At 43.6% G+C, this 23,162-nt stretch overlaps 1 pseudogene; it reads right to left on the bottom strand.

The window, feature by feature from the left end:
* Positions 1 to 22,805, bottom strand: part of LOC112256783 — a 29,165-nt pseudogene extending 6,360 nt beyond the window's left edge.
* Positions 22,806 to 23,162: the final 357 nt, after the last annotated feature.

Below are 23,162 nucleotides of genomic sequence, written 5' to 3'. Positions count from 1 at the left end.
AGCTACTATGGCGGAAGAGAGGGGGCAAGTCTCACGGCAGGAGGCAGGCCATCGATGGGGTTCTTCCCAGCAGGAACGTCTGACACGGGCCTCTTCTTGATGAAGTCCTTCTTGGCCTTCTGTTTGTTCTACCCACTGATGTCACCGTCAGACACAGAGGGAACCATCCTGACAGGCTGCCCATGCGCCAACAGGTACACCGGCTCCGCCTCCTGGATCAGTGCGTGCATCTGATAGGCCGGGATGCCAGACAAGACAGTGTCAAGGGGGGAGCCAATGGGATATGCGGGCGGGGGCTCCAAGGGAATCTGGCCCAGATTGGTTAGAAGCTGCTGCGGGTCAAACCTAGACTATAGTGCATCATGGGATTGGGGGGTGTGGTGTCCGCTCTCATCCTCAAACTCCTCCTCCTCACTGCTGTGCACCAACATGGTGGCGTCCGACAGGGACTTCTTGTGGCCGTAGCGCACGTGCTCCTTCCCCTCTCCCCCGTCCTCTGACTTGGTCCGCTCCAGGAATACTTTGAGCTGGGAGCTTGAGGAGGGTCCATGCGGGACCAGAAGGGGGGTGTCATTGACCCTCATGCCCTCCAGGCTGTAAGCCAGGCTGGCGATCTCAATGGAGTTGCGTTTGTGTGCGTTTTGTTGGTGGGGGTGGTGTTGTGGGGGTCCAGCCATGAACAGGGGTTCAGATACCTCCTGCAGGGAGTGGGCTACAGGCAGGCTGTCCTCCTGGAAGGTCTGGACAGAGTGGTGCACGCGCCGCATGGTGATCAAGTCCGGGTTGCTGCTGCTTACGTACAGGTGGTGAGACAGGGCTGGCGTGCTGTTAGCGGGCCACGGGTGGGTACCGTATGAGTAGAGGGGTGGAGGGCGGTACACCTGGGTCCTCATGATATTGGCCGCAGGGTACTCCTGCGCCTGCTGCAGCCGGACGTTGATCAGCTCGGGCACACTGACCGCCCCCGCCACCGGCCTCCTCTTCGTGGGGTAGGAGTATGGGGAGGGGCTGTGGAAGCTGGAATTGAGGTGGAAAGGGTAGTGGTGCGTTCCTCCTCCACCATGCTCTCCTCTGATCTCAGGCAGGCTGTAGACCAGGGGGTCCGGCCTGCTGTAGGCGTACGAGTTCCCAATGTTCAGGTTCCTCATGGAGAGGCTCTGGCGGTGCTCGTGGGCGTGCACCATCCCTCCTCCCTGGTTCTTCTGCCTCATGACTGTATTGTAGTCCGGGGTGGCGCGGTAGGAGGGGGGGATGAGAGCGCTGTGGCGGTGCGAGGGCACATAGTCAGGTCGGGTGATGTTACTTCCTGTGATGGAGGGGTTGGAGGACATGGGCGAGGGCTGCATGTAGTGCTGGGGGTTGGTGAGGGAGCTGGTGCTGTGGGCGCTGTACACGCTGCCGTTCACAACGCCACTGTTGCCGTACTCGAGTGGTGAGCGGTCCAGGCTGGGTCTGGGAGTACTAGCCATGCTGACTGTTCATGTACAGGTAGTCTGAGAGATAGGAGCGAGATAAGACAAAAGGTCATGTTAGAACTACAGTATTAGGACTAGAGGTCGACCGATTATGATTTATGATTATGAACGCCGATACCAATTATTGGAGGACCAAAAAAGCAGATAAAAAAGCCGATAATAATGACAATTACAACAATACTGAATTAACACTTATTTGAACTTAATATAATACATCAATAAAATCAATTTAGCCTCAAGTAAATAATGAAACATGTTCAATTTGGTTTAAATAATGCAAAAACAAAGTGTTGGAGAAGAAAGTAAACGTTTCAGTTCCTTGTTCAGAACATGAGAACATATGAAAGCTGGTGGTTCATTTTAACATGAGTCTTCAATATTCCCAGGTAAGAAGATTTAGGTTGTAGTTATTATAGGAATTATAGAACTATTTCCCTCTATACCATTTGTATTTCATTAACCTTTGACTATTGGATGTTCTTATAGGCACTTTAGTATTACCAGTGAAACAGTATAGCTTCCGTCCCTCTAGATAGCGCACACTAACTAGCTAGCCATTTCACTTCGGTCACACCAGCCTCACCTCGGGAGTTGATAGGCTTGAAGTCATAAACAGCTCAATGCTTGAAACACAACGAAGAGCTGCTGTCAAAACGCACGAAAGTGCTGTTTGAATGAATGTTTACGCGCCTGCTTCTGCCTACCACTGTTGCATGACTAAGCTCAAATAAAGATTCAATTTGGGTGAAACACCAGTGATCTTGGTGAGGTCAGACTCTATAAGTACCTTGTGAGGATGTGTAAGGCTCAGTGAAGTGGCCATTGTAGGGCATCTGTGGCGGGGGCATCATGCAGGCCGGGGGCTTAGGCTGCACAGAGAGGGATCAAACAACAGCATTCAGTTACTTCAGACATGATCTTAATGCAGCCCAACAGATTGGAATTACACACAAATCTAATAGTGTGCTGAAGAGCTGGCCAGGGACTGTGACGTTTGTCATGTGCTGCGTTTCACAGGCCATAGATCAGAGGGCGGGCGTGTGTTTTAGAGAGAAAGCATATGTGTGTTTGTGTTTCACTGCCGGGATACCAGAGACATCCTGGTGGAGGATCGCCGGTGCACTGGGTTCACAGCAGTAGGCTGGGTTTGGCTTAGAACAGGAACATAAAAACAACAATGAAACAAACAGGTAGAAAAAAACAAAAAAGGCTTTCTTTGAAGTTGAAAAGGACTCGGCTGAATAGCTCAGATCAACTCTTCTCTGTTAAATGAAATCTCCCTCCATCGCAATGAAAGACAGGAGCAGTATCCAGGAGAGAACTCCGTTTTACGTTTTTCGCCCAAACACAAAATGTTTCAAAAGTGGTGAGGAGAGGATTGGTGATTATTGGTGCACGTCATTTAAATGTAGCTAGGGTGTTTTGGAGGCTCTGGATGGTTTTTAGGGGAGGGTGTTGGCTCTCTGAGGAGACCTGTATTGTAGGCGGGTGGCTGCGGACAGCGTTGTTACAAGGCAGAAAAGGAAAGAGAGGAATGGAGAGAGTGAGAATGGACTCCTGGGAGCCCTCAGAAGGCGAATGGGGGTCAGACTCCTTTCTGGAGAGAAGAGGGGACAGGAATGAGGAGAGCACACACACACAAAGAGAGTTCCACATACACAGGAACTGGGCTAGACTCATTAAGAGAGAGACACACTTACAGGCTGCTCTTGTTAATCTTGTAAAACTTGTGCCTGGCCAGACACATCCTGCACACGTATTTGGAGGTTTCCATGTCTTCCTGTAGAGGGGAAAGAAAGCATTTACAATTTCAGACATTCAGTACACTGGACAGGTGGTGGTCCACTACTTATTCACCAACCCAAATACAACTTCTATGAATATTTTGAAGATAAATACACAACGCAGAGACAGAGTACACAAGGTCATGTGGACGAGAAGTCAATAGAATTAACGATCAATGGAAATAGTGTTTTTTCTGTAATAGGGAATTATTTATCAATGGGTCAGAGACATGGGAGGAATTTGTCTATATATTGACTCTGAAATAGGATACTTGTTATTTGACCATTGGCCCAGTTGTACTGCAAGGACTTCTAAATTGGTCAACCACAGGCTAGGGCTGGGTTATAAACTACCTCCTGTCCCTTTGTTCTGGAGAGATAATCACAGGAGAAAATCACTTGAGAGCATCACTGAGGACAGGGGAGAATGACCATCTACCTCCCAGCATAACATCTATGATCTGTCCTTCTCAAATGAATTGATTTCACTCCCCCTGATTTGCTTTGGGGTCTGTGTTAATAAAGAATAACATCAAACTGCTAACAAACTGGATGGGGCTTTAGCCAGCGGTTGTTGACCCTATAGGCATGGGACTTAGTTACCACCATACAAGCACACATACATGCGTGTTTACCTTGAAGAGTCAATACACATTCCCACAGCATGCACTGTGTGATTAAAGGACCATGTGTTTAATGGGAAGAGGATCATTGCAGTATGTGGTGGTGGTGGTTTGAGACTCACGGTCTAGAACTGCACGCTCTCCTCTTTGTTGGCCAGCTCCAGGGCAAAGAAGGACTTATTGTGAGTCATGTTGTTAATTTCATTCCACCTACACAGCCAATTAAAATAGAGAGGGGTGAGAGCATGAGGCAGTGGTATGGCAGTGGTCACATTTAGAACTGGACTGTGGGAGGGTAGTGACGTAAATAGAAACCATATCTGATTCAATAGTAAGAGTTGTGTCTACATTCAACACTGCTAGTAGCATTTAGACTAGGATATTCTACACAAAATGAGACTTCCTCTTGGTAAAATTAAAGATTTCAGTTATTATATAGATTAGTCTTTCCCAACTCAATTACCCCAACAGCAAACATGATACAAATTGTGAACTAATAATCAACCCCCTATGAGTTGAATCAGGTGAGTTTCAGGGCCTTCAACAAAAACATGTGTTGTTGGGGGTACAGGAATTGGGAAACACTGATAGAATGTCAGGAGGTTTTCCTGATGATGTGACCCGAGGCCTAGTTTCTCCTTGCCAGGTCACATGGTCAGGAACTCCCCTGGCCCTATTTATTGAACATCACATCTGAAAATAGCAAGAGACCTCCACGCCATCTAAGAATAGTAGCTAGCTAGCTGTGGACTGAACCAGACTCAATATGCAGAGTCATTGCTACAGGCTTCAGACACACAAATACCAGACATGATTCATTCAGACAGCTCATATTTAGAGGCAGATCATACTGCAGGACTGGGGTATTAGCAACAAACATTTTTATTATGCTTAAAAATAAACTATTCTTTCCAGCCTTACTTGAATACAAGGGGTGGCCTTCCGTTTTTGCGCTTGACAAAGATGCCGTCCAGGCAGGCCCCAAGGAGGATATCAGTGCCTTGGCTGTCCTGTGGGAATGGAAATAGAAAAGAAGAATCGATTGAAGACCTATAGCTAATGAAAAATGGGGACCTCACAGAGCCCTGTTTGTTCTGTGTGTGCTGAGTGGTCTACATTCATCCTTTTATGAATATATTCCAGAATATCAGCACCAGAATCTGCAGATTTTTAACTGAAAAAGAATTTGTTCCTTGATCCAGTTCAAATAGAGGTATTGACAGAAAATCATTAGAACTGGGGATCAATGACGACGATGAGACAGGTCTCTGAACTCCTCCCTATAGGCTATGGCAGTGAGACCTCTCCCTCAACGTCAGCAAGACAAAAGGAGCTGATCGTGGACTACAGGAAACGGAGGGCCGAGCATGCCCCCATTCACGTCGAGCAGGTCGAGATCTTCAAGTTCCTTGGTGTCCACATCACTAAGGACCTATCATGGTCCACATCACTGGGGCCGAGCTTCCTGCCATCCAGGACTTCTATACGAGGCGCTGTCAGAGGAACGCCCTAAAAATTATCAAAGACTACAGCCACCCAAGTCATAGACTGTTCTCTCTGCTACTGCATGGCAAGCGGTACCGGCGCGCCTGGGACGCAAAGGCTCCTGAAAAACTTCTATCCCTACGCCATAACTGCTGAACAGTTAATGAAGTAGCTACCCAGACCATTTGCATTGACCCCACTTTTTATTTTTGCACTGACTCTATGCACATTACCCACACACACTACACTGACACTCTAACACATAAATATTGATGCCACACACACACTTTCACATACACTGCTGCTACTCTGTTGATTGTCTCCGTCTATAGGCTGGGGTCCCGAGTGACGCAGCGGTCTAAGGCACTGCATCTCAGTGCTTGAGGCATCACTACAGACACCCTGGTTCGAATCCAGGCTGGATCACAACCGGCCGTGAATGTGAGTAAATTGTAAATAAGAATTTGTTCTTAACTGACTTGCCTAGTTAAAAAAAAATTTTTTTAAATGACATAATATTATCTATCCTGATTGCCCAGTCACTTTTACACCTATCTACATATACAGTACCAGTCAAAAGTTTGGACACACCTACTCATTCAAGGTTTTTCTTTATTTTTTTTACTATTTTCTACATTGTAGAATAATAGTGAAGACATCAAAACTATGAAATAACACATATGGAATCATGTAGTAACCAAATAAGTGTTATAAAATATATTTTATATTTGAGATTCTTCAATGTACCCACCCTTTGCCTTAATGGCAGCTTTGTTCACTCTTGGCATTCTCTCAACCAGCTTCATGAGGAATGCTTTTCAACAGTGTTGAAGGAGTTCCCACATATGCTGAGCACTTGTTGTCTGCTTTCCTTCACTCTGTGGTCCAACTCAATCCAAACCATCTCAATTGGGTTAAGGTCAGGTACTTGTGGAAGCCAGGTCATCTGATGCAGCACTCAATCACTCTCCTTCTGGGTCAAATAGCCCTTACACAGTCTGGACGTGTGTTTTGGGTAATTGTACCTTTGAAAAACAAATGATAGTCCCACTAAGCGCAAACCAGATGGAATGGTGTATCGCTGAAGAATGCTGTGGTAGCCATGTTGGTTGTGTGCCTTGAATTCTAAATAAATCATTGACAGTGTCAACAGCAAAGCACCCCCACACCTCCATGTTTCCGTTCACCTACTCTGCGTCTCACAAAGACATGATGGTTGGAACCAAAAATCTCAGATTTGGATTCATCAGACCAAAGGACAGATTTCCACCTGTCTAATGCCCATCGCTCGTGTTTCTTGGCCCAAGCAAGTCTCTTCTTATTGGTGTCCTTTAGTAGTGGTTTATTTGCAGCAATTTGACCATGAAGGCCTGATTCACGCAGTCTCATCTGAACAGTTGATGTTGAGATGTGTCTGTTACTCGCATTTATTTGGGCTGAAATCTGAGGTGCCGTTAACTCTAATGAACTTGTCCTTGCAGCAGAGGCAACTCTGGGTCTTCCATTCCTGTGGGGGTCCTCATGAGAGCCAGTTTCATCATAGTGCCTAATGGTTTTTGCGACTGCACTTGAAGAAACTTTCAAAGTTATAGAAATGTTCTGGATTGACTGACTTAAAGTAATGATGCACTGTTGTTTCTCTTTGCTTATTTGAGCTGTTCTTGCCATAATATGGACTTGGTCTTTTAGCAAATAGGGCTATCTTCTGTATACCACCCCTACCTTGTCACAACACAACTTTTTGTCTCAAACGCATTAAGGAAAGAAATTCCACAAATGTACTTTTAAAACATAGCACACCTGTTAATTGAAATGCATTCCAGGTGACTACCTCATGAAGCTGGTTGAGAGAATGCCAAGAGTGTGCAACGCTGTCATTAGGGCAAAGGGTGGCTACTTTGAAGAACCTGAAATATAAAATACATTTTGATTGAACACTTTTGGTTACATGATTCCATGTGTTATTTCATAGTTTTGATGTCCTCACTATTATTCTGCAATGTAGAAAATAGTAAAAATAAAGAAAAACCCTGGAATGAGTAGGTGTTCAAACTTTTGACTGGTACTTTACATAATACCTCAATTACCTCGTACCCCTGCACATTGACTTGGTAATGGTACTCCTTGCCTCGTTATCGTATTTTATTGTGTTACAATTTCCTTTTTTATTTAGCCAATTTTTTATTATTTTTAACTCTGCATTGTTGGGAAAGGGCTCGTATGTAAGCATTTCATGGTAAAGTCTACACCTGCTGTATTCGGCGCATATGACAAATTGTATTTGATATAGCAATGGAGTAGTGCAGTGAGGCTTTGGGGGAGCAGTTACTGTAGTTTGGTGTAGTTGTTCACCTTAGCTGGGGTACTCTCCTGGCCATAGCCCTCCATCTTCTCCACCTCCTGCATGTACAACACCTCAGCCTCTCGGGCAGGCAACCCCCTGAGAGAAACACACATATGGCAATAGAAGTTAACATAAACCATATACATTTCCAACGCAGGCAGACACGGAGATACCAGCATCCATTAACCAGCACAAACAGAGAGTACAAAGACACACCGTGGTCACATTCTGAAACAGAATTGATGGCATATTCACACCTTTCATCTCAGCAAACTGAACCGGTGTCAGTCTAGTTCAACAACCAGCATGATCAGCTGCTGCTATGTTCTATCCCCCATCACCTCCATCTTCAGTTCATCTGTCTCACTGCACCTCGTTTGACACACAATGCAGTGAAACCATTTCATACAGACCAACATCAAGGCAAGTGTCAACTCCTCACCTCTCACCTTCAGAACCCACTGACACCTACCTCCCCTGTAGCCAGGGCCAAGGTATGAATCTAAACAGCTCTTTCCAGCTATCCATCTATCCAGACAGCCCATATGGGGGATGAGCAGAAGGCTGGAAACCTGCAGGTTGGGATGGAGGGATGAAGGGATAGGGGGGGATGAAAACCAGCTGGCCTTGGACTGGGAGTGTGCAGGCTTAGTGCCAGGCCAGCCCCAGCTCGGGCCTTTTCATCTATCTACCTGACTGTAAATAACAGCCGAGGAACCCTGGCGGGCCTGCTAATTGGGGACAGATAAGATAGATGCACCATGGACTGCCCAATGCATGTATGGAACCTGGAATCAATTAAAGGCACTGTGTATGTCAGCCTCAGGAGATATGAAGGGGGGGTTCTGTGGAGAATGAAAGGCATGTCTTCTTTTCCACGGATGGAAAAATCAGGCGGATGAACATCTGAAGGTTTCTCACCTGTAGTTCTGGTAAAGCAGAGCCACCCTCTGAGTGGCCTCTTCCAGTACTCTCTCATCCTGGATCCATCCCTGTAAAGAGATGGGGAAACACAGATGACATTGTGCATTCATGAACATGACGTAAAACATTAACTTTGAGCTGCAAGTCAAAAATAAATAAAACTTCTTACGATAGGAAACAGCACAAACTTCTGAAGAAACTCCTGCGAATCATAACAATTGAAGTCTCCAAAGTCAGCTGAAACACACAAAATCAAATACAATCACATTTTTTGTAGACTGGATGAATACATGTAAATAACAGTACAGTAATGCTTTTCCTAGAAGTGAAAACCGGACTTAAAAAACAGATAGCTTTTCTTTAAATAGGTCAAAGTCCGTAATGTGTCTATTTCTGCAATTAGTGCAAGTCAGACTGAAAGCATGCATTGATTTTCAGAATGGTGTGATGCTTTTTCAGCAGTTTCAGTATACAATGACAAAGCGGGAAACCCATTTGGGATTGCTTTAGCATCTGAAACTGGAGTGGTCCAATGTTACCAGCAATCTCAGTCTGCCCACCAGCTATGTTCACAACTATGTTGAGTATGCCCGGCATTAGTCATGCTAGCTAAACAGCTACGGCCCTGCCGGCCAGGCCCCCCACCAGCCCTAATCTCAGCAGCTAGGTAAAAAAAAATCATATTCCAAGCAAAAACCAAAAGCAAACTGAGCAGAGCATTTTTAAGTCAGAAAATTCTTTGGAGGTTTCTCAAAACGTTCAGTATTACTGGGATGATATTTTGTTCTAGCTTGCTATGCCAGTTGGGCAGCAGAAGTTTGAACCTGGGTTGCACTAGTAAGTGATCTCAGTTGCTGTGCTATGTTAACACCCAGGCCAGTAACTTGCACTGCCTGATTTAACTTTGCCAGTAGTGTTTGAGATTCTTCTGGCTGGGAAAATGTGCGAGCCCAGAAATGTCAAGCTGGAGACCAGATTATTGGATGGTATGGGCTTGGTAAGGTTCCTTTAAAAAAAATCTATTTCACCTTTATTTAACCAGGTAGGCCAGTTGAGAACAAGTTCTCATTTACAACTGCGACCTGGTCAAGATAAAGCAAAACAGTGCGACAAAATCAAACAACAGAGTTACATAAACAAACGTACAGCCAATAACACAATAGGACAAATCTATATACAGTGTGTCCTACATTAACAGACTTGTGAAAAGCTCAATAAAGCCAAAATAAAGTGCTTGACCAGGCTTTTATAGAAACAAGGTGAGGATAATAGAAAATTGTATTTCATAAGTACATCGAAACAACAATTATGTTCTCTTGAATACCAACTGAAAATATTCAGGTTTAAAATTCCCATTTTCCCTAGGTACGCTTTGAAATCCAATGATGAGACACTCGACGAGTCCCGAGTCTTGAGATTCAGTAATGATCCTTGAGACCATACTCTTAATGACATCACTCCTGCTGCTCTGGTGGACCGTCAACAGCCTCAGGATCAATAAAACATGAGGTGTGGAATTTCCAACAGGCCATGACAGCAGTGTGTGTGTGTGGTGCCAAAACACCTGCTGTGGCTGCTTATGGCAGGACCTAACCTGTCACCACAGTTTGAACAGGTGGTGATCCTCAGTCTTCTATCAGTAGATTATAGAGTACTGAGTTTCACATTCAGAGCCGGTGTTACGTATTCACATGTATACCTTGCACTGCCAAGCCAGCCAAACGGATGGCTTGTTCTATGGAGCAAGGGATTCTGCCTTCCAGAACATCCTTCTTTAACTGGAGGTAATACTGATATCTGTAGGGAGGTAGAGGCAGTTGGTTCATCTCAAAGTGTGAACAGATGACAAACATGACTTGGTTTGACCCCTCCATTCAAACGGCCAGTTAGAGATGTGATGTCATACTGTGGTGGGTGACCACACACAGAAAAACCTATAGTACTGGACTGTGTTGCTCAGTACGCATTACTAGGATGATACTGAGGAGTAACTGGGGTGGAAGGGTAGCCTAGTGGTTAGAGCATTGCACTAGTAACCGAAAGGTTGCAAGTTCATATCCCCGAGCTGACAAGGTACAAATCTGTCGTTCTGCCCCTGAACAGGCAGTTAACCCACTGTTCCTAGGCAGTCATTGAAAATAAGAATTTGTTCTTAACTGACTTGCCTAGTTAAATAAAGGTAAAATAAAAACAAAGTTCAATATAGGAATTCTCTGCTAAGGTACAGAGTATGACAAATCCTCTGGCATGTAGGGCACATGCATTCCTTTCCCTTCTCCCCTTACTCACTACATTTGACTGATCCAATAGGAATGGATAAATAAAATCAATATGGTGGGAACTATGTGGCTTAGAGTTAACAAGGGAGACAATGTTTTGGCCTGAGACGGTGTCTAGTTTTAGCCGGAGAAGCAGCCTGAGCGAGTATCTAGTGTCCCTCTGTGTTAAGCGTATATCTGAAAATAAAAGAGAGCCGCACACTCCAGGAGCTCAGTTGCAAAAATGTAATTACCAACGTTTCGACAGCCAAGCTGTCTTCATCAGGGTATAATCACAAACACTGCAGGATGACTTGTTTATATAGTGTCAAAAGACAGGTGTCTGTAATCATGGCCAAGAGTGGCCTAATATCATTGGTTAATTCTCAAATATTAAAATGGCATACAAAGAACAGCATACAAACAACAAATGGATAGCATACGATCATAGATTCATTTTAGACTACACAAGCTTACAAACAATTACAATGACAAAGTCACAATAATCACAAGAATGGCTCTTAACTCCAAACATTCCTGGCCGGTGCTCTCCACAGAAAGCATAAACTCAACAAATTCACTATTGAGTAGCTGAATGCGAGTGACCAGACAGCTCTTGCTTGAGACTGTATACCTTCGAGATCTTTTGAGTTTTAAGCCAAATGGCAAGGGCATGTTTCAAACTTTGATGCAGAAATATGTGCCCTGCTGTCTCTCTAAACTTGGCCCTTCAAAAATTGAGTGGATATGAGGCCATCCATACGTTGGATACATGTATCTATACGAAAGAGACAAATTGTTATTAATGTTATTAAAGAATAAATTATTCATAACTAACACACCTTTTCCAGCTAATTCCAGATGACATTTTCCAGACAAACACAGCCTAACTTATGATAAATGTGAAATCCCAATATAAGCTAAATAGTATTACATGTTATGCTGAATCACCAACTTTGGATCTGGAAAGGTACAGGGTGTGCAGGCTTTTAGTGATCAACATTGATAAATTGATTCAGTTGTGTAGTGTGCTTGGCTGGAAGAAAAGCCTGCAATCCCTGACCACCAGTGCCAATTGGAAGAAGTAACCAAATCAAATGTTATTAGTCACATGCGCCGAATACAACAGGTGTACCTTACAGTGAAAAGCTTACTTATGAGCCCCTAACCAACAACGTAGTTTAAAAAAAATACAGATAAGAATAAGAGATAAAAGTAACAAGTATTTAAAGAGCAGCAGTGAAAGAACAATAGCGAGACTATATACAGGGGGGTACCGATACAGTGTCAATGTGCGGGGGCACCGGTTATTTGAGGTAGTATATACATGTAGGTAGAGTTATTAAAGTGACTATGCATAGATGACAACAGAAAGTAGCAGTGGAGTAAAGACGGGGGGTATCAATGCAAATAGTCTGGGTAGCCGTTTGACTAGATGTTCAGGAGTCTTATGGCTTGGGGGTAGAAGCTGAATTCGAAGCCTCTTGGACCTAGACTTGGTGCTCCGGTACCACTTGCCTTGCGGTAGCAGAGAGCACAGTCTATGACTAGGGTGGTTGGAGTCTTTGACAATTTTTAGGGCCTTCCTCTGACACCGCCTAGTATAGAGGTCCTGGATGGCAGAAAGCTTGGCCCCAGTGATGTACTGGGCCGTTCGCAATACCCTGTGTAGTTCCTTGCAGTCGGAGGCCGAGCAGTTGCCATACCAGGCAGTGATGCAACCAGTCAGGATGCTCTCGATGGTGCAGCTGTAGAACCTTTTGAGGATCTGAGGACCCATGCCAAATATTTTCAGTCTCCAGAGGGGGAATAGGTTTTGTCGTGCCCTCTTCAAGTGTGCTTGGACCATGTTGGTGATGTGGATGCCAAGGAACTTGAAGCTCTCAATCTGCTCTCAACAGTCTTCCGGAACAGCTGGTGCTTTTATGCATGTTTCAGTGTTATTTGCCTTGAAGCGAGCATAGAAGTAGTTTAGTTCGTCTGGTAGGCTCCCATCACTGGGCAGCTCTCGGCTGTGCTCCCCTTGTAGTCTGTAATGGTTTGCAAGCCCTGCCACATCCGACGAGCGTCAGAGCCGGTGTAGTACGATTCGATCTTAGTTCTGTGTTGATGCTTTGCCTGTGATGGTTCGTCGGAGGGCATAGCGGGACTTCTTATACGTTTCTGGGTTTAGAGTCCCGCTCCTTGAAAGCGGCAGCTCTAACCTTTAGCTCAGTGCGGCAGCTGCCTGTAATCCATGGGTTTCTGGTTGGGGTATGTATGTACTGTCCCTTCACATTAAACATATGCCCTTTAAAGAACACCGTTTATTTGTAATCTGGGTTACCCAGAAGTAAAATTCTCGCAAAATTGAATCTGTCCGAGATAATAGTTTATTGGTAGTGTTAATCCATTTAGCTAGCTCGCTAGACAGGGAGCATCTGACTTATTGGTACAAGTCAGTCAGTGATTTCAGAATGTGCTGCAATAACTCTGTACCTTTTTGATGGCAATGGTTCTCCATCCAAAAGTTATCAGTAGGACACTTTCATTACACTGGAATAACAGATCTACAGTGCCTTGCGAAAGTATTCGGCCCCCTTGAACTTTGCAACCTTTTGCCACATTACAGGCTTCAAACATAAAGATATAAAACTGTATTTTTGGTGAAGAATCAACAACAAGTGGGACACAATCATGAAGTGGAACGACATTTATTGGATATTTCAAACTTTTCGAACAAATCAAAAACTGAAAAATTGGGCGGCCGAATACTTTCGCAGGGCACTGTACATTGATTTTTGACAATGCAGTGAGCTCCAGATTTTGCTTGTTACAAAGAGATCAACGACTTTTGCTAATACCCAACATTCTATTACAACGTTTAATACAGGTTAGATGGTAGAGACGGACAGTCTCTATCATATATCAGCATCTTATTTGACGTTAGCTAGGTAGATGACGTTAACTATAGCTAAATTATCACGTTGGCTAGCTCATTGACCCTATCAACGTTAGCCAACAAGCTAACTTCAGTTGAAGCAACACGTTACCAATACTGTTATAAATCAGAGAAGCTTCCAAAACAACCGAAACGTGTGGCTACGTAACGTTATCTAGTTAGCTGGCTAGCTACAAACTAGTAAGTACACTGGCTAATTAGCAAGCAGACTAGCATTGCTAACGTGAACGTCGTCGGCGTCAAAACGGGCTCTTCTCTCCAGGCGTCACCTAACAAAATCCCTGTAAATAACTAGCTAGCTGATATTATCACCGTTACCTTATTGATGTCCGCCAAAACCAAATGAGTCCATTTGTAAATTGTGCATATCCAAAGCGGCTATCAGTGATAATAGGTGATACATATGTCCAATATAAAAGAAAGTGTAGTTTGTTTCAAGTTTAACCTGCATCATGCCAAAATCAGACTAAGCCAGCTAACGTGCTTCACTTCCTGCCGAAAGAGCATCAAGTGTATGAATCTCTAGCTACATCTGCTGATCTACGTTGATTTAAATGCACAAACAAAACTACGAACAATAAAATAATTCAGGTCCACTAGCAATGGTTTAATCGGCTGTATTCCTTATAGAAGTTTGAGTAGTTCCTCAACAATAGCGTAATACACGGCAGATATCATACAGCCGGAATGCCAAGTACAGAAAAGGGACAGCTGCCTCCCTGCTTGATTTACCTTATTCAGCACCATCACTGCAAATCTATAGTTCTGCTCATATTGCACTCATTTGTGAACTGTCAGTTTAATTACTTCATGCCAGGTTGCTGTAAAATATGAATATACGGTCTAGTTCCTTCTCATCATTGTGTAACAATAATCCAAATATATATTGGTCAATACTTTGTACTGGAAATACACATGGCAATGGTGCCCAGAAAAGGAATAGGCAAAAAGTATGAACCTATCAGCTCCCATTTATAAAACACATTTAAGATGCAAAAACCTATATCAAATTGTTGTTATCGAAAATAGTCTCCTTTGACTACAAAGCTCACAAAACTCATCCCTAAAATACTAATAAAATCAGAACTCATCATCACTGAAAGAGGCTACTGTGTTTATATTCACAGTGACTACTGGCCCTGCGGAATTAGGTGCATTGGAAACATGCAATGACTCGGACAGATTTCTCTCGAGATCTTCCAGGTCTTTGGATAGTCCACCATAATTGTCTTCTAGGTTTTGATTGTGGTCCTCCTCAAGGGTCAGAGGGGTATTTTCACCAAGTGAAGGAGGAAAGTAATTTTCCCTGTCATGATTGTGCTCATCCAGGCCCTCTGCACCTCCATCAGCATCAGGTGAACCAACAGGCAGACTGTCAGAGTCAGTCCTCTTAGGAGGGCTACCATATAACGGTGTGGACACTGACAATGGAACAACATTCTCCAGCCCACCACTGTCCTGGTTAAACAATGCATAGGGAAAAAGGTCATTGTCCTCTTTGGTTTCTGATAGTGCTCCTCTGTCCAGAGACTCCAGACCCTGTAGATGACTATGAAGAAGGTCAAGCTCTGTCTCCTCACCATTCTTAGGCTCTGCACTAAAGGTAGGTGTGTTGGCTGGACTTTGCAAGTCATTGTGCAGAGTCTCCAGAAGGTGGCACATTTTGTCCTTAAAAAAGAACAAAAACAGTTCACTATGACCCTGACAGATCTCTAATTTTAAGTACAGAACATATCAGCTTTTTTGGTTCTCGCTTTGCCATTTTGAATGTAGCATTAGTGTAAAAAACATGCTGCCAGTGCAGATGCCCATGTCAAGTTTAGACACCCACCTCATCCAATAGATGTTTATTCTTGTCAACGTGACGTTCAAACACCCGCTCTAAGACCCTTTAGAAGAAGAATGAATTGGTATGAATACCTACTTGTGGTAACACATTCATATTCAGTGACACACAAGCTGCGTTTACACAGGCAGCCCAATTCTGATATTTGTCCCCCACTAATTGGTCTTTTGACCAATCGCATGAGATCTTGAGAACGTCAGCGCTTTTTCAGAACTGACCTGATTGGTCAACAGACCAATTAGTGAAAAAAATATCAGAATTGGCTGCCTGTGTAAAAAACAGCCAGAGAGCAGTGGAGAAACATTAACATGCCCCCTATTACTGGTTTCATCAGGTGGGATTATTACGAATATCATTGAGGCCATCACTTGTGATTTATAGCCTAGCATAAATACCAGACACGGTGCTACACTGTAGCTACAAGGTCTCATGTCCTGAGAAAAACAGTTCATATAAAAGTGACATACCTGTCAGAGTACAGGCCCCTGGACAATATTTCATTTGTTACATCAGCAATAAATTCAAGGTACATAAATTCTTCCTCCCTATAGAGAAAGGAATGGTAAATCAGAATGGTAACTTTACAGGGAAACTACATAAGTGAGACTGCTTGGAACTGCTAGGGTTCAGCAGTAATCATGAATTTATTATATCAGCCTATCATCTTTTCCTATATTTTATAGAAAAGTAGTGATTAAAGGTGACAAGGTTAAAACATGGTTCTTACTCTGCAGACACCCTCTTCATGATAGGAGATGTCATTCCTTCTGGTGAAACCCTGGAAGAAGCCAATCCAAGACAAAATACATTTTAAAAAATTGTACAAGAAGCACAGGTACAATACCTCAGCACATAGTCTGAAACCAGTATAAACATTACCTGAATGAGGGATGGAAGTGATCGCTGCTTACGCTCTTGCTTCCCTTGCTTCGTTGTCCAAATGCTGACAGATTCAGTGTATGGGACTCATCGTCTGCATCCGACCACTCATGCTCTGTACCATGTCCCTATAATAACAGAGTGATCAATTCATTCAGTTTTAATCAGGCTCCATGTGTTTAATTAAGATGTATATTTACTGCTCTAGATTTGATCATTGTTTATGAGTTTGTTTCCTTATTTAGACCAGAGTTGGTGACTCTGCATCTGAAATATTATAGTCACTCCAATAACATTGACCTTGCAGTACAGCTAGTGTAATGCACCTCTCTCAATTTGAAAGAGTATTTTATTGGATGCCGTTCCTTGCTACTCCAAGCCAAACCAAGCTGTCAATATGATGGATGCTGGCTTAGTCATCTCCACCTGTATTATGGCAAGACCTTGGCACTGCATCCATATCAATCATATTTGTCTCAATTTTCAGCCAATCCTGCTTCTTGTCTATCATCTCCTTAGCATTTCCGAACACCACTTAGACCTAATTGTAATGGATGCTGATTTTGCATTGTCTTTCATTTGTGGTAGGTGCTCTTGAAAGACTTCTCTTTTTACTTCCTCTATTCACACTACTGTCTCTCAAAATAACAGCAAATATAATCAACTAATTCTACCACACCTTTTCCCTGACTATATCCTATAATACTGCAATATGTCCTTCCAGGGATGAAGGGTTTAATCAAACTTGCCAGGGGTTGATCATCCCATTCAGCCGATGAGCATTCCTTGGTTCGTGTGCTGCAGGAAAAGAAAAAGGATTCAGGATACTGTCTGGACTAGCTGCTGTGTGCGAATGATGAGCATGCTCATCTTATTAGATCCTGTTCAAAGGTGAAACAACTATATGAAAGGATGTTAATTAGCCAATGTTTCCATGGTATCACCCTCTCATCCTGTCTACATCTCTCTTTCTCTCACCTCATTCACACAAACAGAAAAATAAGACACCTGTGCTGTCAAACAGGGAAACACGTTACCTTCCATGATAGGTCTCCTGCCGTGTCAGCCTGGGGATGGTCCTCTCCTGGTCCTGGGCTGGTTTACAGCGAGGAGGTGTGTAGTAGCGATACTGAGACAGATAGGACCTGCTGTCTGACTTCAGAGTCCTGGGAGTGAAGGGCTTGTCCTGAGTGAAGCGGTGGGCGTGTTTCTGAATCAGGTCCCCACTGTAGGTCTTCTGGACAGGGTCCTGAAAGGCCTTGTAGCCACTCTGGGTACCTGTGGTGGAGCGGGCTGGCTGCTGCCTCTGGGAGTTTGGGCTCCTATAGCTGTACTCTGATGCACAGTGGAAGAAGTGCGGGGGGCTCCCAGACCCTCCGACCATTTGGGATGGGTAAACTATTTGCTTGGCGTGAAAGGAGGTGTTGATTCTTGGAGTAGAAATCATTGAGCTTCCCAGGTAGAAATAGGCACTTTCTTGACCTGCTCCACTCTGAAAGGCAAGAGAGACCCATCATTAAAATCAATACAATAATCTTTACCATCTATTTCCATGTAATATTACACACTTATAATGACGGTGTGAGTGCCAGTTTACACTTCAAGAATTATTTAAAATGAGGTGATAACTAAACTACATGCAGAAATCACTGCAGTGCCTTCTTACTTGTGTATTTTGTGATGGGCAGGAGGCTTTGGTGTTGGCTCTGCTGCTCCTCTGTGAGTGTGAACCAGCTGACTGAGGCCGTCTATCAGACCTGGACGCATCTTTCCTCAACTGCTCCCGCCGTAACTGGTCATTGTCTGTGAATGTACACACAACAATGATCAACTAAATCAGATCATATAGCCTATGTGCAATTTATTTAGATTTTGTGATTTCAGATGTAAAAAACGTACATTTTACACTGCTTAGCATACTTTTGGGTACTGATGAATCAATGGCAGCTGAAAGACATTGGAAGAGAGTATTTATGTCAATAACCAAAGTCAGCATATGATTGAAATTCTGGAGGACACACAAGTTATTTTACTTCACCGGTTGTATCCCTTACCTTTAGCTGAATATACCTTTTTATAATGGGACACCATATGGTCTTGAATAATGCACTGAGTTAGTCTGCTCGACGACCGAGGACAGAACGCTGTAAACCCAAGACAAACATGAGCGGAATGTGGAGATTGAAGCAAGTAAACACATATCACCCCTGTGTGGTGTGGAGCTGTATGTTGAGGTATACATTACACTGTACACATTGTTATAGCCTAATACTTACGGCTGCTTTTTAAACTCATCTGTCCTCTGGGCGGTCCAGTCAGACTGTGGCCTGGGCCAGGCGATGCATTACCTAAAAGTGAATTAGTTTGTTAGCTAGTCAATGTTACCTTAACATTGGTCAAAGGAGTGCTTAGCAGTCAGTGAGAGGAGTAATGCAATATTCAACCTCTTCCTATCCTAGTCTGGTATCCCCACCTGCTTCAAGAGGTCCACCATTGTTCCCGTACCCAAGCAAGCTAAGGTAAATTAACTAAATGACTATCGCCCAGTAGCATTCACATCTGTCATCATGAAGTCCTTTGAGAGGCTAGTCAAGGACCATATCACCTCCACCTTACATGAAACCCTAGACACACTACAATTTGCATACTGCCCCAACAGATCCACAGACAACGCAATTGCTGTGGCACTGCACACCTCCCTATCCCACCTGGACAAGTAGAATACCTATGTGACAATGCTGTAGCACCTTAGAGGCTGCTGCCCTGTATACATAGACTTGAAATAACTGGCCACTTTAATAATGGAACACTGGTCACTTTAATAATGTTTACATATTTGGCATTACTCATCTCATAAGTATTTACTGTATTCTAGTCTACGCCGCTCCGACATTGCTCCTCCAAATATGTATATATTTTTAATTCCATTCCTTTGGATTTGTGTGTGTTGTGTGTATTGTTGTGAAATTGTTAAATAGTACTTGTTAGATATTACTGCACTGTTGGAGCTAGAAACACAAGCATTTTTCTACACCCGCGCAAGCGGCTGAAGAAATTCAGCATGGCCCCTGAGACCCTCACAAACTTCTACAGGTCCCCCATTGAGCGCATTACGTCGGCATGAATGTCTCTCCAGAGGGTGGTGCGGTCAGCCCAACGTATCACCGGGGGCACGTTGTCTGCCCTCCAGGACATTTACAGCACTCAGTGTCAAAGGAAAGCCAAGAAAATCATTAGGGACCTCCGCCACCCAAGCCACTGTCTGTTCACTTTGCTCCCATCTGTGGCTCCCTACCCTTCAATTACGGTACCAACAACTGAATTTTGCCCTGCCTGGAGTACCCCTGAAGTACCCCCTCACGCATTTTTACCAGTAAGCCTATGGTCTCATGAGCCTTCTCAATCAGACTGTTGAACAGCCATCACTAGCCAGCTACCTGCACCTTGAGACTGATGCCCCACGTATAGAGAGACATTGAACACTTCTCACGTCACATAGTGTTGTTCACTCAATGTGCAGGTTTCTCCCCAAAGAATGTAAGAGGGGCTCTGCGCCACCTTGTGTATTGGTTGTGCCACTATGTAAAAGGAAATGGCAGATACAGGTGTTCAAAAACGCTTACAGTTACAGTCCCATTGTATATACCATTTTGTTTTCCAAATGATATACTGTCATCTATACACATCACACACATGTATATTCTGGATTCTAACACTGCTTTCTTTAGAATGTATCTACTTGGGTTGTTAATTGGACTCGTTCTGAAATTTCTTGATTTCTTTAATTATTTGTGTATTCGCTAGACATTTTACTGCACTGTAGGAGCTAGTAAGGTAAGCATATCAGGCAGTAGGAAGCTCTCTCATCCATGTATATGTAGATGATAGTCTTCTACTCAGCTGGCCCCTCCCCGGGTTTTGTGTTAAACGCTCTACGACAAAGCTTTCTTAGTGTCCAACAAGCTTTCTCTGCCCTTAACCTTGTTCTGAACACCTTTGAAACAAAGGTCATGTGGTATGGTAAGAAGAATGCCCCTCTCCCCACCGGTGTGATCACTACCTCTGAGGGTTTAGAGGTTGAGGTAGTCACCTCATACAAGTATTTGGGAGTATGGCTAGACGGTACTCTGTCCTTCTCTCAGCACATATCAAAGCTGCAGGCTTAGGCTAAATCTAAACTTGGTTTCCTCTATCGTAATCGCTCCTCTTTCACCCCAGCTGCGAAACTAACCCTGATTCAGATGACCATCCTACCCATGCTAGATTACGGAGACGTAATTTAAAGATCTGCAGGTAAGGGTGCTCTCAAGCGGCTAGATGTTCTTTACCATTCGGCCATCAGATTTGCCACCAATGCTCCTTATAGGACACATCACCGCACTGTATAATCCTCTGTAACCTGGTAATCTCTGTATACACATCGCAAGACCCACTGGTTGATAAAACCCTCTTAGGCCTCACTCCCCCCTATCTGAGATCCCTACTGCAGCCCTCATCCTCTACATACAACACTCGTTCTGTCTGTCACATTCTGTTAAAGGTCCCCAAAGTGCACACATCCCTGGGTCGCTCCTCTTTTCAGTTTGCTGCAGCTGCAAAAAACACTCAAACTGGACAGTTTTATCTCCATCTCTTCATTCAAAGACTCAATCATGGACACTCTTACTGACAGTTGTGGCTGCTTCGTGTGATGTATTGTTGTCTCTACCTTCTTGCCCTTTGTGCTGTTGTCTGTGCCCAATGTTTCTACCATGTTTTGTCCTTCTGCCATGTTGTGTAGCTACCCTGTTGTTGTCATGTGGTGTTGTTACCATGCTGTGTTGTCGTCTTAGGTCTCTCTTTTAGTAGTGTTGTGGTGTCTCTTGTCATGATCTGTGTTTTGTCTTATATTTTTTAATCCCACCCCCCGTCCCCACAGGAGGCCTTTTGGTAGGCCGTCATTGTAAATAAGAACTTGTTCGTAACTGACTTGCCTAGGTAAATAAAGGTTCAATTAAAATGTTTAAATGAATGATTTTCACTGCACCTGCTATAGAGCCCCACAGTGGAGGTGTGATAATACCCATAAAACCTAGCGGTCAAACAGGGAAAATTGTTTAAAATTTTCCCATACAGGATTTTAGAAACCCCCCTGGCGTGACACCTTCATAACCATGTAAATCTCTCTCGGACAAGGTGACTTTTATAAAATAAATAAGATCTAGCTAGTTTAGGGTAAGAGGGTGGAGGAGCCTCAATTAAGTGAATGATGGTATTCAGTGATTTGGAACTGTGAGGTTATTGGTCCGTTTGAAATAATAGTTTGTATGCTCGGATTGGTTGCAGCAGGTACACCTCCTCCACCTCCGGTTTCCTATGGTGGTGCATTTCCTGCCAGAGGACAGAAAGGGAAACAAGGCAGAGCTGCTGGTTGATAAATTAATATAGCATGTAACCTCTAAATGATTGTAGCAGACCTGTTGTACTGAGAGTTTTGAGACTAAACATGTAAACAACTTTTTGTGGCAGTCCAAGCCTGCCAGCATACAGCTAAGCTTCTACATTTTAACTAGCTAGTTTATTTGTAATAAAACTAAGCTATATTTTTTTTGGTATCTCTGTTTGGCGTGTATGTAGCCTACCCAGTTCAGGTCTATATTGACCTAGATTTAAAAAAAATAATAATAAGTAATCGTGTAACCTAAGCACACTATGGCACTGTAGTTGAAATATTTAGCTAACAGTTAACGTTACTGATCATGCCCTATCTAACCTGGTTAGCTAGCTAGCGCATCCAATTGCATTTGCCTTGTTAAGTTAGCTATCGAGCTAACTAGCCAGCTTTACATAATAAATCCCCATGCAGCTAAAAGTAGCCCACACAATTTGATAGTTACAGTTTTGCCATACACTTGTGACATGACTAACGTTACTTGCCTTATCTAACCGTAAACTTGTGACTTGTTGAAGTAAACATGAGCACATTTCAGAGAACCTTTGCTAACATGTGGTTAGCTAACGGTTAGTAAACTAACGTTAGCTAGCAAACCGTATCTACCAACCTCTTTTTGGATCCATATACTCGGTGTATCCCATGCTCATACCAAGTTCTTCAGATAGATCAATTGTGTATATGGTGATTTACCAAGTGCTAGGTTATGGATTTACATATTTTAAACCCTCACATTTCTGGAGTCGAGCTAACAAATCCCTGAACTGCCGCTGACTCCGCAAGATTAGGTTAGGAAGCTTCTTTGTCTCCATGCCGGTTGCTATGACTGCGTCATTACGCTATACATAGAACATGCGTAAAGTTTTTCACTTGTAAAAACTCTAAAGCATGCGCACTATACATTTCTCTGGAACACATTTTTTTATGTTTAGCTGTCTTGATGTGTAGTTGTCTCTTGAAAACAGGCATGATTGATGTTTGGAATGTGCAACATTGACCTGTTTTTAATTGTGGCTTGTTTGATCAGTAGCAGCCTATGGAGGGATGGGACCTGTCCATGGTTCTGAAACACACATACGTGCGCGCTCCCTATCTCCATCTCTCTATCATAAACACTAGGCTACCACATCCGGCCACAACAAACACCTTGTTGGAAATGTGCACACACAAGG

The sequence above is a fragment of the Oncorhynchus tshawytscha genome, linkage group LG08 (genome assembly GCF_018296145.1).
Source record: "Oncorhynchus tshawytscha isolate Ot180627B linkage group LG08, Otsh_v2.0, whole genome shotgun sequence".
Taxonomy (NCBI): Eukaryota; Metazoa; Chordata; class Actinopteri; order Salmoniformes; family Salmonidae; genus Oncorhynchus; species Oncorhynchus tshawytscha.
Note: the sequence above shows the minus strand (reverse complement) of the source record. Positions and strands in the feature narration are given on the sequence as shown.